This window comes from Chlorocebus sabaeus, chromosome 16 (assembly GCF_047675955.1).
Source record: "Chlorocebus sabaeus isolate Y175 chromosome 16, mChlSab1.0.hap1, whole genome shotgun sequence".
Lineage (NCBI taxonomy): Eukaryota > Metazoa > Chordata > Mammalia > Primates > Cercopithecidae > Chlorocebus > Chlorocebus sabaeus.
Window position 1 is genome coordinate 28111530 of NC_132919.1, and position 20852 is coordinate 28132381.

At 38.5% G+C, this 20852-nt stretch overlaps 1 protein-coding gene and 1 non-coding gene across 3 annotated transcripts in view; one reads left to right on the forward strand and one right to left on the reverse strand.

The window, feature by feature from the left end:
• The window catches only part of SSH2 (slingshot protein phosphatase 2), a 302660-nt gene that overhangs the window by 250676 nt on the left and 31132 nt on the right, over positions 1-20852 (reverse strand). The gene's annotated exons all lie outside the window — the stretch shown is intronic.
• Positions 7404-7507, forward strand: LOC119621979 (small nucleolar RNA U13). Its single transcript, XR_005238608.1, has one exon. It is a non-coding gene; the product is annotated as a small nucleolar RNA U13 (small nucleolar RNA).

Here is a 20852-nt window from a genome sequence, read left to right on the forward strand (position 1 = left end):
TTTGAATATGCCTTTTGTTTAAACAGCTCTTTTCCTTTTACCCTATGGCTGGCTCCTACTTACTCTTCAAACTTCACTCGGTATAACTCCATCATGAAGGCCTTGCCTAACATCCAATCTATGTACTGCTCCCTAGTTATTTCAGTCATAGAATTATCATGATTTGTAATTACAAATTTGTACACATGCTTATAATGAAAACTAGAAATCACTGATGAAAAAAATTGAAGAGGACACCAAAAAAAAAAAAAAAAAAAAAAAAAAGGAAAGATATTCCATGTTCATGGATTGGAGGAATCAATACTGTGAAAATGTTCATAGTACATACACAAAGCAATCTACAGATTCAATGCAATTTCTACCAAAATACCAATGATATTCACAGAAATAGGAAAACCAACCCTAAAATTTATATGGAACCATAAAGACCCAGAATAGCCAAAGCTATCCTAAAAAAAAAAAAAAAAGAAAAAGGAGGAATCATATTACCTGACCTCAAATTATGCTACAAAGGAATAGTAACCGAAACAGCAGGCTACTGCCATGAAAACAGACACCTAGACCAATGGAACAGAATAGAGAATCCAGAAAGAAATCCACACATCTATTGTGAACTCATTTCTGGGGAAGGTGTCAAGGACAAAATTAGATTATTAGATGTTTTCTCCTATAGAGTTGTTTGGAGCTCCTTATGTGTTCTAGTTATTAATCCCTTGTCAGATGGGTAGTTTGCATATATTTTCTTCCATTTTGTGGGTTGTCTCTTCACTTTGTTGATTGTTTTCTTTGCTGTGCAAAAGCTTTTTACCTTGATGTGATCCCATTTGTCCATTTTTGCTTAGGTTGCCTGTGAGTTAAACCTCAAGAACATACATTGGGGAAAAGACAGTCTCTTCAAAAAGTGTGCTGAAAAACTGAATATCCATATGCAGAAGAATAAAACTAGACCTCTATCTCTTACCACATAAAAAAAATCAAACATAGATGGATTAAAGAATTGAATCTAAGACCTCAAACTATGAAACCACTACAAGAAAACACTGGGGGAACTCTCCAGGACATTGGACTGGGCAAAGATTTCTTGAGTAATACCCTACAAGTACAGGCAACCCAAGTAAAAATGGACAAATGGGATCACATCAAGGTAAAAAACTTCTGCACAGCAAAGAAAACAATCAACAAAGTGAAGAGACAAGCTACAAAATGGAAGAAAATACATGTAAACTACCCATCTGACGAGGGATTAATAACTAGAACACATAAGGAGCTCCAAACAACTCTACAGGAAAAAAAGTCTAATAATCCAATTAAAAAATGGGCAAAAGACTTGATAGACATTTCTCAAAAGAAGACATACAAATGGCAAACAGGCACGTGAAAAGGTACTCAACGTCACTGATCATCAGAGAAATGCAAATCAAAACTACAGTGAGATATCATCTCAGTCCAGATAAAATGGCTTTTATCCAAAAGACAGACAATAATGAATGCTGGTGAGGATGTGGAAAAAAGGGAACCCTTGTAAACTGCTGATGGGAATGTAAATTAATACAACCACTATGGAGAACAGTTTGGAGGTTCCTCAAAAAACTAAAATAGAGCTACCATATGATCCAGCAATCCCACTGCTCAGTAGATACCCAAAAGAAAAGAAATCAGTATATCAAAGAGGTATCTGTACTCCCATGTTTATTGCGGCACTATCTACAATAGCCAAGATCTGGAAGCAACCTAAGTGTCTATCAACAGATGAATGGATAAAGAAAATGTGGCCCTTATATACAATGGAGTACTATTCAGTCATTTAAAAAATGAGATCCTGTCATTTGCAACAACATGGATGAAACCGGAGGTCATTACTTTAAGCGAAATAAGCCAGGCACAGAAAGACAAATATCTTGTATTCTCATTTATTTATGGATCTAAAAATCAAAACAATTGAACTCATGGAGATAGAGAAGGATGGTTAACAGAGGCTGAGAAGAGTAGCAGAGAGGTGAAGGGGAGGTAGGGATGGTTAATGGGTACAAAACAAAAAAAAACCCAGAATGAATAAGACCTAGTATTTGGCAGAGCAGGGTGGTTCACACCTGTAATCCCAGCACTTTGGGAATTAGGCAGACTGCTTGAATCCAGGAGTTTAAGACCAGCCTGGGCAACATATTGAGATCCTGTCTTTACAAAACATAAAAAAATTAGCCAGGCATGGTGGCTTATGCCTGTAGTCCCAGCTACTTGGGAGGCTGAGGTTGGAGGACTGCCTGAGTCCAGGAGGTCAAGGCTGCAGTGAGCCAAGATCACGCCACTGCACTCCAGCCTAGGTGACAGAGCAAGACCTTATCTGGAGGAGAGCAAAACAGGGTGACTACAGTCAGTAATAATTGGACATTTTAAAAGAACAAAGAGGCCGGGCACGGTGGCTCATGCCTGTAATTCCACCACTTTGGGAGGCCAAGGAGGGTGGATCGCCTGAGTTCAGGAGTGCGAGACCAGCCTGACCAACATAGAGAAACCCCGTGTCTACTAAAAATACAAAATTATCTGCATGTGGTGGCACATGCCTGTAATCCCAGCTACTCGGGAGGCTGAGGCAGGAGAATGGCTTGAACCCGGGAGGTGGAGGTTGCAGTGAACCGAAATCGCGCCATTGCACTCCAGCCTGGGTAACAAGAGCAAAATTCCATCTACTGCTACAGATAAAGCAAGCTTCATGAGGAAATTATGCCTGGTTTATTCATCAATGCATACTTATTGCCTAGCACAGTGTGTGACATATAGTTGATGCTCAAAATATATGTTTAGAATAAACAAATCAATGGATGAAGATTTTAAAAAAACAATTGGAGAAATAGATGGAAGCAAAGATCAAATAAGTATAGACTATAAATCTCCCTTATTACCTTATTCAGCACTCATATTTCTTCTAGATTTCCACTATAGTAGATATTCCATATTAAATAATGAGTTACTAGTCATAGTATTACCATAAGGCATATGCAACAAAAAGAAAATCCAGCTGTGTCCTACTAAATATACTATGCTATGATTGTAATAAGCAAATTAATGGTATAATATGAAACTCAAGATCTCAATTGTTTAATTTTCTGAGCTATATAAAAAATGGATAGGCAGAGAAACAAGCTCAAAGCAGCAAGTGAATAACAGAAAAAGTCTGGTTCAAGATTCATTGATATTCTGAAGTCAATCACAGGAAAACTTAACAAATACAGCATTGTGTTATTTGTCACAATTATACAAACTGCACAAATTGGTGGCTAAATTATATGACTTCCCCCCACATCTCTTTTCTGTACAATTTATTTTTTAAAATGTGTCCAGAAGTATATGGTTTTAAAATTCCATGGTAAAAAGTCCAAGAGCTGAAATATCATGACCATATTTTCCAAACAAAAAAATCAGAATGTTGACCTATTTTAAACTAAGAATACTGAAAATCCGTAATATAGTTTAAGTATTATCATTTCCATATTACAGATATACACGGACTCAGCCATGTTATCTATCCAAGATGAGTGATAAGTGTAAGAGGCAGAATCAGTATTTAAACAGGTTTTTCTTATTCAGAGGCTCATGCTGTTTCCACTTCTCTACAGTGCTTTCTGCTGTTTTGTTTTGTTTTTTTTTAATAAACTTTATTTTTTAGGGCAGTTTTAGGTTCACAGCAAAATTGAACAGAAGGTGGACAGATTTCCTATATAGCCCCTGCCTCCACACATGCATATAGCCTCACCCATTATCAACATCTCCTATCAAAGTGGTACATTTGTTACAATTGATGTGCTGCTCATTTTCTCATTCATTCCAGTATGAACTGAATGCCTACTAGGTGTTATTGTGAACAAATGGATATTAGAAAGAAAATACAACTCTTCCCTAAAGTTAATAAATACTCCCCAAATCAAACAAAACCTAACCTGAGAGAGAAAAGACCACCTGAAACAAGATCAACTGTCTTTTTGTTTGCGAAGTCTGCTCTAACAGCATGTGACATCCATTTGAGGCTTCCAGTCGGTCAGAAAATCATCAAAACAAGATGCAATGTTTCCAAATCCCAGTCAAAGCTCATGAAAATTAAGCTGGGGAAAGCATTGCCACAAATTTAATGTTGGGCATACTAAATTTTGACACCTAAAGATGTAAGAGACTAGAATGTTAAAAAGATAAAAGATGTTTTCAAAAATTTGTAAAATATTTTGCTCATAAGACTCAAAAATAAGAGCAAACCAATTGCAAAGACAACTCCATATACTATATACACATGCTGCTAGGATGAAGAGCCTTCTAGTCATTTATTCGATTATCCATCCATCCATCCATCCATCCATCCATCCATCCATCCATTATCCATTTAGCTAGCTGGCCATCAAACATCATTGAGTGCCTACTACATGTTGGGCACTCTGCTGAACAGTATACAGGATAGAGTGCAGTGACACAATCACAGCTCACTGCAGGCTCGACCCTCCAGGCTCAAGTGACTCACCTCAGTCTGTCGTGTAGCTAGGACTACAGGCACGCACCACCACGCCCAGCTAATTTTTCTACTTTTTGTAGAGATGAAATATGTTGCCGATGCTGGTCTCAAGCTATGTTGCCTAGGCTGGTCTCGAAATCCTGCACTCCAGCAATCCAACTGCCTCGGCCTCCCAAAGTGCTGGGATTACAGGCATGAGCCAACACACTGGGCCCATTTTTTCTTTAAACCAGAGGTTGAAAACTGGAAGCTTACAGGAAGAATACTCCCTATAGAACTGTTCTGTATAACTTTCATGGTATGTATTTTTAATTAATCTGATTTTTAGACAAGAGATACACAGAGACTCCAACAATTCCCTAAGTCTTATATAGGCCCAATTCATATATTCATGCTCCCCGCCTGGCTTTGGCAAGCAAATGAGTTCTGACTCTTGCTTTACACTGTGCTGCCTTCTCCAATAGTACAGGCTGAATTAGTTAAGAAACTTACTTCCCTTCCATCCCAATTCTCAAAGGCAAAGGTTTTTTCTTCTCCCTAAGAACACTACCTCATATTTGAGTAATACTTTCATAAAAATAACATTTTTTGTGTAGGATATTTTATAAAGATACAAATATAAATGAATTTGCTCATGGTTACAAAGTCAATTAGGGCTAGACCTGGGGATTCCTGGCTCAGTTCCGGGGTCTTTTCATTAATATTAACCCTTGAGCCCAAAGGACCAAACAGTATATCCCATAACAATTCATTTATGGCTCAATTCTTCCTTTCCAGAAAAATATTTATATCAAACTAAAATGAACATATTGAATTCTGAATAACATCTTTCATAGGTATAAGGAAATCTAAAAGATATGGAGTAGTATCTATGTGCCCATTATATATTCTAAATTGTGATTAATGCCTTCAAATACAAACATGTTAACCAATTATCACAAATGAAATGTAAGAATAACAAAGTGACTAAAGACTTTTTAAAGAACTAAAGATTAGAAACTAGAATTTGATACACTGCCAGCATCTGTACATGTGAAGTATTGAAGATTTCCCAAACCTCAGTTATAGTAGCTATAAAATAAGTTTGTTATCAGTTGGCCACCAAAGAATAGTAGGATAGTTTTTCAGTGAAAAGGAGAAATAAAAATCCTTATATTAAATGCAGTTAGGGAATTGTGAACAATCTGTAGTGCCTATTTTCCTTCCTTCCTTCCTTCCTTCCTTCCTTCCTTCCTTCCTTCCTTCCTTCCTTCCTTCCTCCCTCCCTCCCTCCCTCCCTCCCTTCCTTTTTCTTTCTCTCTTTCTTTTTCTTTCTTTCTCTCTCTCTTTTTCTTTTCTTTCTTTCTTTTTCTCTCTCTTTCTTTCTCTCTTTGTTTTTCCCAAGACAGAATCTTGCTCTGTCACCCAGGCTGGAGTGCAGTGGCACAATCTTGGCTCACTGCAACCTCTGCTTCCCAGGTTCAAGCAATTCTGCCTCAGCCTCCCAAGTAGCTAGGATTATAGGCGCCTGCCACCGCACCCACGTAATTTTTGTATTTTTAGTAGAGATGGGGGTTTCACCATGTTGGCCAGGCTGGTCTCGAACTCCTGACCTCGTGATCTGCCCGCCTTAGCCTCCCACAGTGCTGGGATTACAGGTGTGAGCCACTGCACCCGGCCCACCACCACACCTGGCCCTACTTTATTAATAAAATGAAATAATTATGAAAAGCACACTTGGGAGATGAAATCAGAACTTGAAAATTTCCCCAAAACTTTAAAATGAACTCAAACTTTACAGGCTTCAATGAGAAAAACAAACAAACAAACATCTCCAAACATTTCAATTGAGGAAAAAACTGCATTATTTGCTTCTTAAGATGTACAGGAAGTCATTTGGTTACAGAACTCAATGGCTGAAAGCTTCAGGGAGATACAAAGATTGATACATAGCTGTCCTATTATACAATGCCAGTCTTAACTTCTTCTAAAATGAGAATGTAATTTTTAATATTTGGAAAATGATGTCTGGAGCATACTCACTGCTATTACTGATAGAAGTGTAAACTAATACAACTTTTCTAGAAAGCAATTTGGCACACTTATCAAAAACCTTTCAAAAGTTCACAGCTTTTTCTCTGGTAAATCCCTTTTGATGTGCACATTTCTTTCTCCCACTATCATCACCATCAAAAGAATCCAACAAATTTGAAATCATCAAGGATTTATAACTGGCCTTAAGATAGTAGTCTGGACTTTTCCCTGCACCTCACTATATACTCAAGGTAGCATTCTATTCTCACATGGAGCTTCACAATACATGCTTTTAAAAAAAGATGCTGGCCAGGCGCAGTGGCTCACTCCTGTAATCCCAGCACTTTGGGAGGCCGAGGCAGGTGGATCACAAGGTCAGGAGTTTGAGACCAGCCTGGCCAAAATGGTGAAACCTCGTCTCTACTAAAACCACAAAAATTAGCTGGGCGCAGTGGCGGGCACCTCTAATCCCAGCTACTCAGGAGACTCAGGCAGGAGGATCGCTTGAACCCGCGAGATGGAGGTTGCAGTGAGCTGAGATCACACCACTGCACTCTAGCCTGGGCAACAGAGCAAAACTCCATCTCAAAAATAATAAATAAATAAATAAATAAATACAAATAAAATAAAATAAAATAAAATAAAATAAAATAAAATAAAATAAAGATGCTCCCAGCTGGAAGTCTACCAAATTATCATCAAAGACAATTTTTTCCCTTTCAAAATTTTTTTTGTAGAGACAGGGTGTCACTATGTTACTCAGGCTGGTTTTGAACTCCTCAGCTCAAGCAGTCCTCTCGCCTCAGCCTCTCAAACTGCTGTTATTAAAGGCATGAGCCACGATGCCCAGTCCAATTTTTTTCTTAATGGCCAAACCATATTCTTATGCCTAGGAATCCTTTCGTGGTTCATAAGCATGATGACTGGGTTTTCATGCTTTTGTGTGAGATGTGCCTCCTTTAAACCTTGTTTCAATATCAGCACATTAACTGTCTGATGTGAAAAGAAATAAAAATAGAAAAGAAAAAAGAAAAAAACACTGTTATGCTTAGTGACAAGTTGAATTCTGGTATGGTAAAAGGCACCTATTAAAAACTGGTATTAATTTTTAGAGTTAGTAAGTTCAAAGAATTTAAACTCTGAATAATGAGTACATTTTATATTTTGGGCTATATCTTTGTAATTCACACATCTTCCAAATCCTATGTTAGGTGTCATTTTATTGAGGGCCCACTATGTGCTTAACAGCTGTAAAAAGAAGAAAGAATTTTAAAAGACACAGAAGACACATTATCCTTTCTGAAGAAAGGTTTTTGCTAATCTCTATAGTAGTCAGGGCAACAGATTAGTCTTAACTAAATTACATGACATACTGTAATATCCAAATATAAGTTATACTGTATATAAATATAAATTTTTATCTATGCAAGACAAATTGATAAAACTGCACATTGGATACACTTTATAAGTTCTCCTGGAATAAAGAATGGGAATGTCATCCTGTATAGTAAGGTTAAATTATAACAGGAAATAGATATTTAAGTCACAGAGGATGAGTTAATTCTCTTCCTGGCCAGCCTAACTTCTCCTTTTCCAGACTAACTCCTTATTTAGTGTTTTAGACCAGTCCCCTGAGACCTGTTCCTATCAATGATCTCCTGTCTCACTTTTATCTTCTATCTCTTTCCCACTGCCATTACTTTGGTTCATTTCCTTTAGCACAGAAACATTTTCAAGACTACTGCATACTTTAAAAACAAGAAAAATATTTGACCTTGCATTCCTCCATCTAAATATAATCCTTTTTCTCCTTCTATTCATGAGAACTCTTATGAAAATGAATACTCTATTGTCACTGTTTCTTTACATATATATGTGTGTATATATATGTGTGTGTGTGTATATATATATATATACTTAGAGAGAGAGAGAGGTTCTTACTATGTTGCACAGGCTGGTTTCGAACTCCTGGGCTCAAGCAATCCTCCCACCTTGGTTTCCAAAAGTGCTGGGATTACAGGTGTGAGCCACTACACCTGGCTTATATTCACTATTTCTGTTTGATCAATTTTTCTTCAGCCTACCTCAATCAGGCTTCTCTGTCCCACTTCTCCACTGAAACTACTCTAGCCAAAGTCACAGGTGGCTTCCACACTACCAACTCATAACATTTTTCTTTGTATTATCGAATTTCTCAGCTGCATTTGACAGAATTGGACCATTGATTTTTTCCTAAAACTTTTGGCACACTATTTTCTACTGGTCTTCCACAAATTGCTTTCTGATTGCTCCTTTGAGTCTGTCAAATTCTCCTTTTCTACTTTTACCCCTTACATATGGGGGCTTTCAGGGTTCTGTCCTTGGCATCTGTCTCCATGGGCATTCCTTCGGTGATGTCATCTCTCTCACAGCTTCAAGAGACTACAAACATTACTTTAGGATATTTTCATCACTGGTTTTCTTGGATATCTTACTGCCTAATTGGAACATGTTTGCTAACATATTCCACAGGATTACGTACCTCAGCTGGTCCACAACTGAACTCATCTTCCCACCAAAGCTTTACTTCTTGTATTTTTGTTAATATCATCTGCCATCTACTCAGCCCAACCAAGCTCAGAGTCTTCAAGAGTTAACCAGTCTTCTATCTTTATTTCACCTCATAATCCATCATCAGGCCTCTACCACTTTACTTTTTATATATTTCTCTAATCTATCTCATCCTGTCTATCCCAACCACAATTGCCTCAGTTTCAGCCTACGTTAGTTCTAGGACTTGGCAACTGAAACAATCCACTCTAAATTGTAACTCTAACCTTACATCTCTACATAAAACTTTTACGTTCCTCACTGTCAAAAGCAGTATTTCTTGTGTCAGGGTTACTTGCGGATGCTTCTAAACATGCATATTCCTGGGTCAATCTGCATTTTTACATAGTTTTCAACTTATTCTGATGCAATGTAAAACTTGAGTACAGGCTAACATTTAAATTTAAATTTCTTACCAAGGCATAAAAAGCCTCCAAGGTCTTGGCTCTTGCGTACCAAGTTTTCTAATCTAGCACCTCCCTTTTTCTCCCATCACGTGCTTTATTATCTAGAGTACTGAATTCATCACGTGCTTTATTATCTAGAGTACTGAATTCATTTACACTTATCCAAGTGTCTTTGGCTTCCATGTTTTTGCTGTTCTTCCTCTTTCTTCTCACCAAGTCTTATGCAACCTATTGAGTATTATGCTTTTTTTCTATCAAGCAGATACTAACTTTTAATTCTTATTAACCAAAGAGTGGGATTTCTTGCTGTAGTATCATAAAAAAGAAAAAGAAAAAGAAAGAGAAAGAGAGAAAGAGAAAGAAAGAAAGAGAGAAGGGAAGGAAGGGAAGGAAGGGAAGGAAGGGGAGAAAGAAAGAAAGAAAGAGAAAGAGACAGAAAGAAAGAAAGAAAGAAAGAAAGAAAGAAAGAAAGAAAGAAAGAAAGAAAGAAAGAAAGAAAGAAAGAAAGAAAGAAAGAAAGAAAGAGAGAAAGAGAGAGAGAGAGAGAGAAAGAAAGAAAGAAAGATCGATCAGGTCTTTTTCCCCAGTTCCTGACACAGAGCTCCTAAAACCCTTGGAATTTCCTGAGTGATAAGAGTGATGGAAGCATCTTTTGTTTTAAGGAAGTGTCTCTTGGCTGGCCCCTAGATAGCTTTAGGGTGGGAGCTAGTCACCAGAAACACCAATCCTGGATTAGAAGGTTGGAATTTTCAGCTCCATCATGTAACCAGAGGAGTGGAGATTGAGTCAGTTACCAATGACCAATTAATCAATCATGCTTACTGATATGGTTTGGCTGTGCACCCACCTAAATCTCATCTTGAATTGTAGCTCCCATAATTCCCACATGTCATGGGAGGGAGCCAGTAGGAAGTAATTCAATCATGGAGGCAGGTTTTTCCTGTGCTGTTCCGGTGATAGCAAGTCTCACAAGATCTGATGGTTTTATAAAGGGAGTTCCCCTGCAAATGCTCTCTTGCCTGCCACCATGTAAGATGTCCTTTTGCTCTTCCTTATTTTTCCGCCATGATTGTGAGGCCTCCCCAGCCACGTGGAACTGTGAGTGCATTAAAACTCTTTCCTTTATAAATTACCCAGTCTCGGGTATGTCTTTATTAGCAGCGTGAGAACAGACTAATACAGTAAACTGGTACCAGGTAGTGGGGCACTGCTGTAAAGATACCTGAAAATGTGGAAGCAACTTTGGAACTGAGTAACAGGCAGAGGGTGGAACAGTTTCAAGGACCCGGAAGAAGACAGGAAAATGTGGGGAAGTTTGGAACTTCCTAGAGACTTGTTGAATGGCTTTGACCAAAATGCTGATAGCGATATGGACAATAAGGTCCAGGCTGAGGTGGTCTCAGATGGAGAGGAGGAACTTGGGAACTGGAGCAAAGGTGCTCTTGCTATGTTTTAGCAAAGAGACTGGTGGCATTTTGCCCCTGCCATAGAGTTCTGTGGAACTTTGAACTTGAGAGAGATGATTTAGGTATCTGGTGGAAGAAATTTCCGAAGTGGCAAAGTGTTCAAGAAGAAGCAGAGCATAAAAGTTTGGAAAACGGCCAGGTGCCGTGGTTCACGCCTGTAATCCCAGCACTTTGGGAGGCTGAGGTGGGTGGACCACCTGAGGTCAGGAGTCTGGGACCAGCTTGACCAATATGGTGAAACCCCTTCCCTACTAAAAACACAAAAATTAGCCAGGCATGGTGGCGTGCACCTGTAGTCCCAGCTACTTGGGAGGCTGAGACAGGAGAATTGCTTGAACCCAGGTGGCAGAGGTTGCAGTGAGCCAAGATCATGCCACTGTACTCCAGCCTGGGCGACAGAGCAAGACTCCGTTTCAAAAAACAAAACAAAAAAAAAGCTTGAAAAATTTGCAGACTGATGATGTGATAGAAGATAACCCATTTTCTGGGGAGAAATTCAAACCCGCTGCAGAAAGTTGCATAAGTAACAAGGGGCTGAATGTTAATCACCAATTATAGTGCTCCTTCAACCTCTATTACACAGTTCTGAAGACACTTTACCAAGAGTATATAGTATCTTTAAGCACTAAAGCTGGACAGGACCTTAGAGATTAAAGATTTTTTTCTCAGATAAGAAAATCAGGACTAGAAAGACGAAAAGATTGACCAGAGCCAGAGTTAAGTGGTAGCAAAGCCAGATGAATGGCTCTCTTATCGAGCCAATGTAACTTCTTCAACATCATGCAGCTTATACTACTTTGGGGCCACCTATTTTACTTAATTATATCCCTATAGAGGATATTTTGTTAACAACATAATACCTGAGATCAGTAGTAGTGTTATAAAAGCAAGCTATTAGCATAGAATACAATAAAAAAAAATCTTGAAGCAGGCATAGAAATTTTTGTTCATCTTAGATATTGTAATTATGAAATTATTTAGTGAGGATTAATAGAGGATAAACTTGAGATTTAGTAAGAATAAACAAAAACAAAACAGAGCACTTTAGGTGTATTTCCTAGGTCCTATTTCCTAGACCCATCAAAAATGACATGGAATTCAAGATTGGAGTTTAAGACAAGAAGGGTAAGGCAGGCCAATTTTTGGTATGTGCTTTTAAGACAAGGGGCTCTGAAGTGGGATTGCCTGGATTCTAATCCTGTCCTACCCCTTATCTGTGCCTCAATTTCCTCATCTGTAAAATGAGGATGGTAATAGTACACATCTTAAGAGGGTGGTTGTCAGGACTGAATCAGATCGTATTGATAAAGAGCTCAGAATAGTGCCTAGCACAGAGTAAGCCAATGTTGGTTGTTCTTATTTCTTTCTCTTTAAAGAGAAGAAACCTAGTCATCATAGTAGAATATACATAGTAGAGCGAACAGACCTACTTTTTTTTTTTTTTTTTTTTTTTTTTTTGAGACGGAGTCTTGCTCTGTAGCCCGGGCTGGACTGCAGTGGCCGGATCTCAGCTCACTGCAAGCTCCGCCTCCCGGGTTTACGCCATTCTCCTGCCTCAGCCTCCGGAGTAGCTGGGACTACAGGCGCCCGCCACCTCGCCCGGCTAGTTTTTTGTATTTTTAGTAGAGACGGGGTTTCACCGTATTAGCCAGGATGGTCTCGATCTCCTGACCTCGTGATCCGCCCGTCTCGGCCTCCCAAAGTGCTGGGATTACAGGCTTGAGCCACCGCGCCCGGCCAGACCTACTTTTAAATGGTCTTCTGCAGTTCAGATTAGGGAATGCTATTACTAAATATTAATTTTAGAAAATAAATGATTTCAGCTTCTTTTAATGTAATTTAATGTGAAGAAAACATTTCTTTATCTTTTATAAAAACTAAGATGACCTTACAGAACACAATATAGGTTTTACAGATTAGTATATGTGAAGATTATGAAAGAAACTATGCTGAGGCCAGGTGTGGTGACTAAACTGCAATCCCAGCACTTTGGGAGGCCAATACAGGAGGATCACTTAAGCCCAGGAATTCGAGACCAGCCTGGGCAATGTAGTGAGATCTCATTTCTACAAAAAAATTTAAAAGTTAGCCAGGCATAGTGGTGCATGCCTATAGTCCCAGCTACTCGGGAGACTGAGGCAGGAGAATTACTTGAGTCCAGAAGGTTGAGGCTGCGGTGAGCCATAGTCATGCCACTGCGTTCCAGCCTGACCGACAAGAGTAAGACCCTGTCCCGTCCACCCTACCCCCAGAAAGAAACTGTGCTGAAACAGAGACGGCACTTGACTCTACCATGGAAACTAACAGATAGTGGTGAGAAAAAGCCTAAAATCACAAAGCCTAAGACTGGGGAATCTTTATGGTTCCATGGGATGGCTGGAAAGAGATTTGGAGAGAATCAGGCATTTTATTTCTTTCCCACTGAAATCCCAAGAAAGCAGAGTTGGAGAAAGCAGAGTTGGAGTTTTATATATGAGACTTAGTGCCATAGCATGGACAGATTGGAAACTGGACAACTCTCTGGGATGGAATCCATGTAAGTGCAAAGCAAAAATCTAGTAATTGGTATAGACCAAATATTTTGACGGTTTATATTTCTACAGAATTAACAGCAACCTTAACCATACAAACAGTAGAAAAAGTCAGTATAAAGAAAGTGACAGCCAGGTGCAGTAGCTCATGCCTGTAATCCCAGCACTTTGAGAGTCTGAGGTGGGAGGATCACTTTAGGCCAGGAGTCTGAGACCAGCCTGGGTAACATGGCAAAATCACATCTCTACAAAAAACGTAAAAAAAAAAAAAAAGAAAAAAGCCAGGCATGGTGGCACATTCCTGTAGACCCAGCTACTCAGGAGGCTGAGGTAGGAGGATCACTTGAGCTCAGGAGGTTGAGGCTGCAGTAAGCCATGACGGTGCCACTTCACTCCAGCCTAGGTGACAGAGTGAGACCCTGTCTCAAAAAAAAAAAAAAAAAAAAAAAAGAGCAAGAGAGAGACTACTATGTTTCTAATTTAAAATAAAATTAAAGGCATTGTATATAAAATTTGAGTTTAGTTTTCTAAAAAAAAAAAAAAAAAAATGGTGCTGAGACACCTGCAAAGCCACATGCAAACAAATACCATATACAAAAATTTACTCAAAATGGATCAAAGGCCTAAATGTAAGAGAAAAACCATAAAACTTTCAGAAGAGTCTGGGCATGGTGGCTCACACCTGTAATCCCAGCACTTTGGGAGGCCAAGGCAGGTGGATCACTTGAGGTCAGGAGTTCGAAACCAGCCTGGCCAACATGGTAAAACCCCGGCTCTACTAAAATACAAAAATTCGCTGGGCATGGTGGCACATGCCTGTAATCCTAGCTACTTGGGAGGCTGAGGCAGAAGAATTGCTTGAACCTGGGAGGCAGAGGTTGCAGTGAGCTGAGATCGTGCCACTGCACTCCAGCCTGGGTGACAGAGAGAGACTGTCTCAAAACAAACAAAAAACCAGAAAACTCTCAGAAGAAAACAGGGGTAAATCTTCATGATGTAGGATTTGCCAAATAATTCTTAGATATGACACCAAAAGCATGAACAACAACAACAAAAAAAGGTACACTGAACTTCATCAAATTTAAAACTTTCGTGCTTCAGAGTACACCATAAAGAAAGAAAAAAGACAACCCACAGAATGGGATAAAATATTTGCAAATTACTTATCTGACATGGGACTTGTATCTGGAATACACAAAGAACTCTTACAACTCAATAATAAAAAGACAAACAGTCCAATTTAAAAATGAGCAAAGGCCAGCCTGGGCAACACAGTGAGGCCCCATCTCTACCAAAAAAAAAAACAAAAACAAAAACAAAAACAAAACAGCCAGGTATGAGATCAGACACCAAGACTGGGGCAGGAGGATGGCTTGAGCCCAGAAGTGTGAGGCTGCAGTGAGCTGTGACTGTTTCACTACACTCCAGCCTAGGCAACAGAGCAAGACCCTGGTCTCTAAAAAATTTTTAAATTACAAAAATAAAAAACGGGCAAAAGATCTGAATAGATATTTCTCATGTGAGGAAGTGGTCAGTGAGCACATGAAAAGATGTTCAACATCACTAGTCATTAGGGAAATGCAAACCCACACTGCAATGAGATAATACTTCATATTCACAAGAATGGCTAGAATCTGAAGTCAGGTAAGAACAAGTATTGATCAGGATGTGGAGTAATCAGAGCCCTCATACACTGCTGGTGGGAATGTAAAATGGTGCAGCTGCTGTGGAAAACCATCTGGCAGTTCATGAGTTAAAAAGAGTTATCATATGCTCTAGCAATCCCTCTCCTAGGTATATGCCCAAGAGAAATGAAAACATATGTCCATACAGAAACTTGTACACAGATGTGTACAGCATCATTCATAATAGCCAAAAGACAGAAACAACTTAAATGTCATCAATGGATGAAAGGATAAAACACTATTATTATTTGGCCATAAAAAGGAATGAAGTGCTAACACAGGCTATGGCATGGATAAGCCTTGAAAACATTATGCTAACTGAAAGAAGCCAGTCACAAAGACAACATATGATCCCATTCATAGGCAAGTCCAGAATAGGGAATTTATAGAGACAGAGATTAGTGTTTGCTTAGGATTGGGCGGGGGGTTAGGTGGGATAGAGTGGTCATAGATAAAGGGGTTTCTTTCTCAGGTGATGAAAATTTTCAAAAACTGTGGTGTTGGGTGCATATATCTGTGAATATACCAAAACTAATGTATTAACTGTATAGTATTTGAATTATATTTCACTAAAGCTGTTTACTCTGTCACCAGGCTGGAATGCAGTGGCACGATCTTGGCTCACTGCAACCTCTGCCTCCCATGTTCAAGCAATTTTCCTGCCTCAGCCTCCTGAGTAGCTGGGACTACAGGCACGTGCCACTACGCCCAGCCAATTTTTGTATTTTTAGTAGAGACGGGTTTTCATCATGTTGGCCAGGATGGTCTTGATCTCTTGACCTTGTGATCCGACTGCCTCAGCCTCCCAAAGTGCTGGGATTACAGGCATGAGCCACCACACCCAGTCTGTGAGAAGCACCTGGACACACATTCCTCTGATTTGGGTTTTAACCATGGACACTTTAGCTACAGTCAGTGTAAGGACCAGCCTGGATCAGGCCTAATCACAGACTGGATTCCCTGCACCAGTACTTTTCATATGTTAGTGCTTAACAGAATCACCCAAGAGCCTGTTAAAAACACACACAGTCCTGACTATCTCAAGAAAGACTGAGTGGGGCAGAGATGAAACCCACAAATCTGCTCTGCTTAAGTCCCCACATGAATCTAGTGCAGATGGTTAGCAACCACATTTACTACAAATATTTCTCTGCACTGTTATCTAGACAAAACCCATCAGATTTAGCCTTCACTTCTAAATAAATTCTTTTTTTTTCAAAGTAACAGAAGAAGCAACAAAGGCACAGGTTTATTGAAACAAAAGTACACTCCACAGTGAAAGCAGGCTCAAGCAAGCAGCTCAAGAGCCCTAAATAAATTCTAAATTCTAAAATGTTGAATATTATGTGCTAGTAACAGAAAAAGAAAACAAAATAGGCTTCAAACTTCTGACGTGTGAAGAGCAAACCAAATGTAACTGCAGAATGTCCAGACTTCTCATTTGACCAAAAGGACTATTCAATTATAGACAAAAGAAACATAATTAGCAAGAAAACTACAGAGCAGAACTGTATCATTATACAGTGACCCACTATAAATCAAAAGGTCTCAGTACAGACCACACCATGATTACCTGGTACCACTAAGAATATTTAATCTTGCACAATTTTATGGTTATAAGTCAGAACCTTATGTTCTGACTAGCCCATTAACTTTCCAGATTCTAGTTAAAACCCATCTACAAACTGAAGAGATTTTGTATAAACAATATATAGCTGAAGATATCTACTACTAAGAGGCTTTATAAAATTAGGAAAATGGCTTCTAGAATTTAAAAAAGTGCACAAATGAAGTAATAGCAGACTTTCTTTTTTCTTTTTTTTTTTTTTTTAAAGAGATAAGGTCTTGTTCTGTTACCCAGGTTGGCCTTGACCTCCTTGGGCTCAAGTGATTCTCCTGCCTTATAGTCTCCCAAGTAGCTGGGGACTATAGACATGTGCCACAGCATTTGGCTAATAGCAAACATTTTAAATAGTAAACACATATAAATTAAAAACATCTGAAAGTTTCCAAAGCAGCCCCCACCCCCACCTCACCTATTAAAGGAATTCTAAGTACAGAAAAGATGCCCCAAAGTTTATAAACTGCTTCCCTGGTGTGGATGAGGGTGCTGCTCTTCAGACCTTCAGGTTATTTACTCTTAATTCCTGAAAAGCCTGGTTTTCTAGTTGGAAGCAGATAGGAAGCAGCAAAGTAAAAGTAAAGAGCTGCTAGAGGAAGGCACAATGACAGTAGGGAATGTCAACAGCCACCACTGTGACAATGAAGAGGAAGATTCAGTAAAGCTACACAAAGTAGACCCAAGTTGGTCTGAAGGTTGTGGGTCACTGTTAAGTTCATTAACATTGTCTCGACCATGACTGACTAGCTTAAAATTTTTTTTTGTAAATTAAAATAAAATAAAAAGTAGACCCGAACACAAAAACAAAAAACATAACAATCCTACTAGGAAAAGAAGTTCCTAAAGGCATTTCCGTACTAGAGCTCAGTGTAATACTATCCAACCTTCCAAATCTCTCTCTCTCTGTCCTCTGGAACCTCTCTCCTCCCATTTCTTCCAAGATCTTGCTCCATGAATCATTCCCTCTTCCCGTACCCTTTTCTTTCCTAATGATCCCTTCCTTCTCCTCAGCAGAAAAATATTCTCAAATCTCTACCAAATAACCCAAAAGAGCCCTTCTCTCACCCTAAATTTCCCTCTAGCTACTTCTTTCCTTGATACAAGGTTTTAAAAGAACAGTCTCTACTTGCTACCTTCCTTTCCTCACCACTCATTTACCTTCTAACCTGCTGCAACTGATCTTCTGACCACCCACTCCACCAAAGCTTTGGTGTATTTTGAATTTATGGTGAAATACAAAAGTTACTAGTATCCTAATTGCCAAAGTCAATTGACTTTCTACTCCTCCTTCTCTTGACCTCCCCAATACATCTGACCCAACAGTGCACACTTCCTTCCTGAAACTCCCTCTTTGCTTAGTCTGTGATGCCACACTCACCTGAATTTCATCCTAACTAGAGTACCTAGTCCTGGAATGTCAATGGAATTTAGGCAAAAAAAAAAAACAAAAAAGGGGGGGGTGGGGGAGAATTGCTATGGTCTGAATGCATCCCCCCAAAATTCATATGCTGAAACTTAATCACCAACATGATAGTATTAAGAGGTGGGGCCTTCAGGAAGTGAGTAAGTCATGAGGACAGAGCCCTCATGAATGGAATTAATGACCTTATACAAGAAGTGCCATAAAACTGTTCACCCCTTTTCCCCTTTTGCTATATGAGGAGGCCGCATTTGCTCCTTCTACGTAAGGATGCAGCAAGAAGGCTTTCACCATACACCAAATCTGCTGGCACCTTGTCTTGGACTTCCCAGCCTCCAGAACTGTGAGAAATAAAATTTCTATTATTTATAAATTACCCTTTCTGTGGTATTTTGTTATAGTAGCAGGAATGAGACTATGACAAGGGTACGTGATCAAATAGTTTTGGGAAATGTGGTATTAAAGTTAAGTATTTTCATTTACTACAGATTTTCTCAGATCTTTAACATACTGAGGTATATCGTGACTCTACAAGATGAGGTTCTCCAATGTTTCCCCAAATTTCTTGACTACAGAACTCTTCCATGCCTTTTAAAGAATTATTTTACATAACAAATTGAGTTGGGAAACACATTTTGGATTAACATTGCTCTTGATGTTCTTTTTCAGTCTTATTTGCAGGATTTTCCTTCATCAGCCTCCCAAATGTCCCATTCCCCAAAAGTCCTTCTTTAGGCCTCTCTCATCTCACACCTTAGCCACCTTTTCGTTCTCCACTTGTCTCATGCTACGTTCTCCATAAGTGATCTCATTCATATCCTCATGGCTTCAATACAGCTTTAGAGCCTATAAGTTTCTCTGCCACTTACTAACTGTGTAAGCTTGGATCTTGGTTTCCTAATTTATAAAATAATAACAACTCGTAAGTACTAAATGACATATATAAAGTTTCTGCCACAGTACCTGACATATTTAAGCAAAGGCTCAATAAATGGTCACTATCATTTTTTCTTTCTCTAGCCTAGATCTCCTTGCTGAGTAACACATGTATATATTCAGCTTGGGACTTTCTTCTGCTTGTTTTATATATAGTCATCTCTTGGTATCCACAGGGGATTGATTCCAGGACCCCTACAGATACCAAAATCCACAGATGCCCAAGTCCCTGTTATAACATGGCATAGTATTTGCATATAAGCTATGCGCATGCTCCTATACACTTTAAATCATCTCTAGATTACTTCGACATAAATACTATGTAAATAGCTGTTACACTTTTTAAATTTGTATTATTTGTATTATGGTATTGTTATTTTTATTGGAGTTTTCCCAAATAGTTTCAATCCACACCTGGTTGAATCTGCAGATGCAGAACTTCCAGCTACAAAGGACTATTTACCTCAAACTCAAGATGTTCGCCACCCACTTCCACCACTTAAACTGGCCCCAGTATTCTTTATCTCAGGGTATGGAACCACTATCTACCCAGATGCCTAAATCTGGAACACTGAAGCCATATTCTAGACCTTTCCTTCTCAGTTACCATCCTTTCCCCTTCCCCCAATTAAGTAATTAAGTACATCTAGCTCTGCCCCCACCCCCCCCCATATAGCTTCAGATGTGCAAATCTGATCATACTTAAATTCTTCAATATTCCTCATGGTCTTCAAGACAAAATTCAAACTGGTATCAAATAAGGCTCTTCATGATCTAGTCTTTTTAGTCTCATCTCCCATCATGCCCCTTCTCTGACATATACTCTCCACTCCAACCACATAAAATCATATGTATTTCTACAAATGGCTATGCTTTAATGTTTTCATACATTCTATTTATAGATAGATGTATTTTATACATTCTATTTTGTTTACAGCTCAAATGTATAAATACATTATAAAATGTATTATATAAAATTATTGTATATATAATATATATACACCAAACATTTTGGTATCTTAAATAAATATTGCATAGCTTATATGTAAATACTATGCCATGTTATAACACAGACTTGGGCATCTGTAGATTTTGGTATTTTATAAAATATATTTTATTTTAAATGTATTTTGGTATTTTATAAAATACATTATAAAATGTATTTTATACATTCTTCTATCTATATGGTCCATTCAATCCCATTCCCATCCACTTTATTGCTGGCTAGTTCCCACTGGTCTTTTTCATGAGTTTAATTACATGATATTCTAATCCTATCCTTTAAATTTTCTATGTATCATATGTAAAATGCAGCCTATACATTTAAATATTCATTCTCAACCTATTTAATATTACAAAACACAAGCAATTCATCCAATATGCTTAGGTAAAATTATCAACTCCACAATTGTCTTATTTTAGTAATGAGTAAGTCTGTAATTAAATGAAATTAACAGTTCTTCACTGACATCTATTTATTACCTATTTATCATATTCCAGACACTAAGGGGTTACAAAAATGAACAAGAAAGGTTCCTGACCTCAATCTAATGGGACAGGGTGACAAAAATACTAATGTAATGCTATAAAGATATATATATATGTGTGTATATATATATTTATATAATTTCTATGAGAACAAAGAGGAATAAATAATTCACTTAAGTAGTTACAAAAGAATTAGAACAA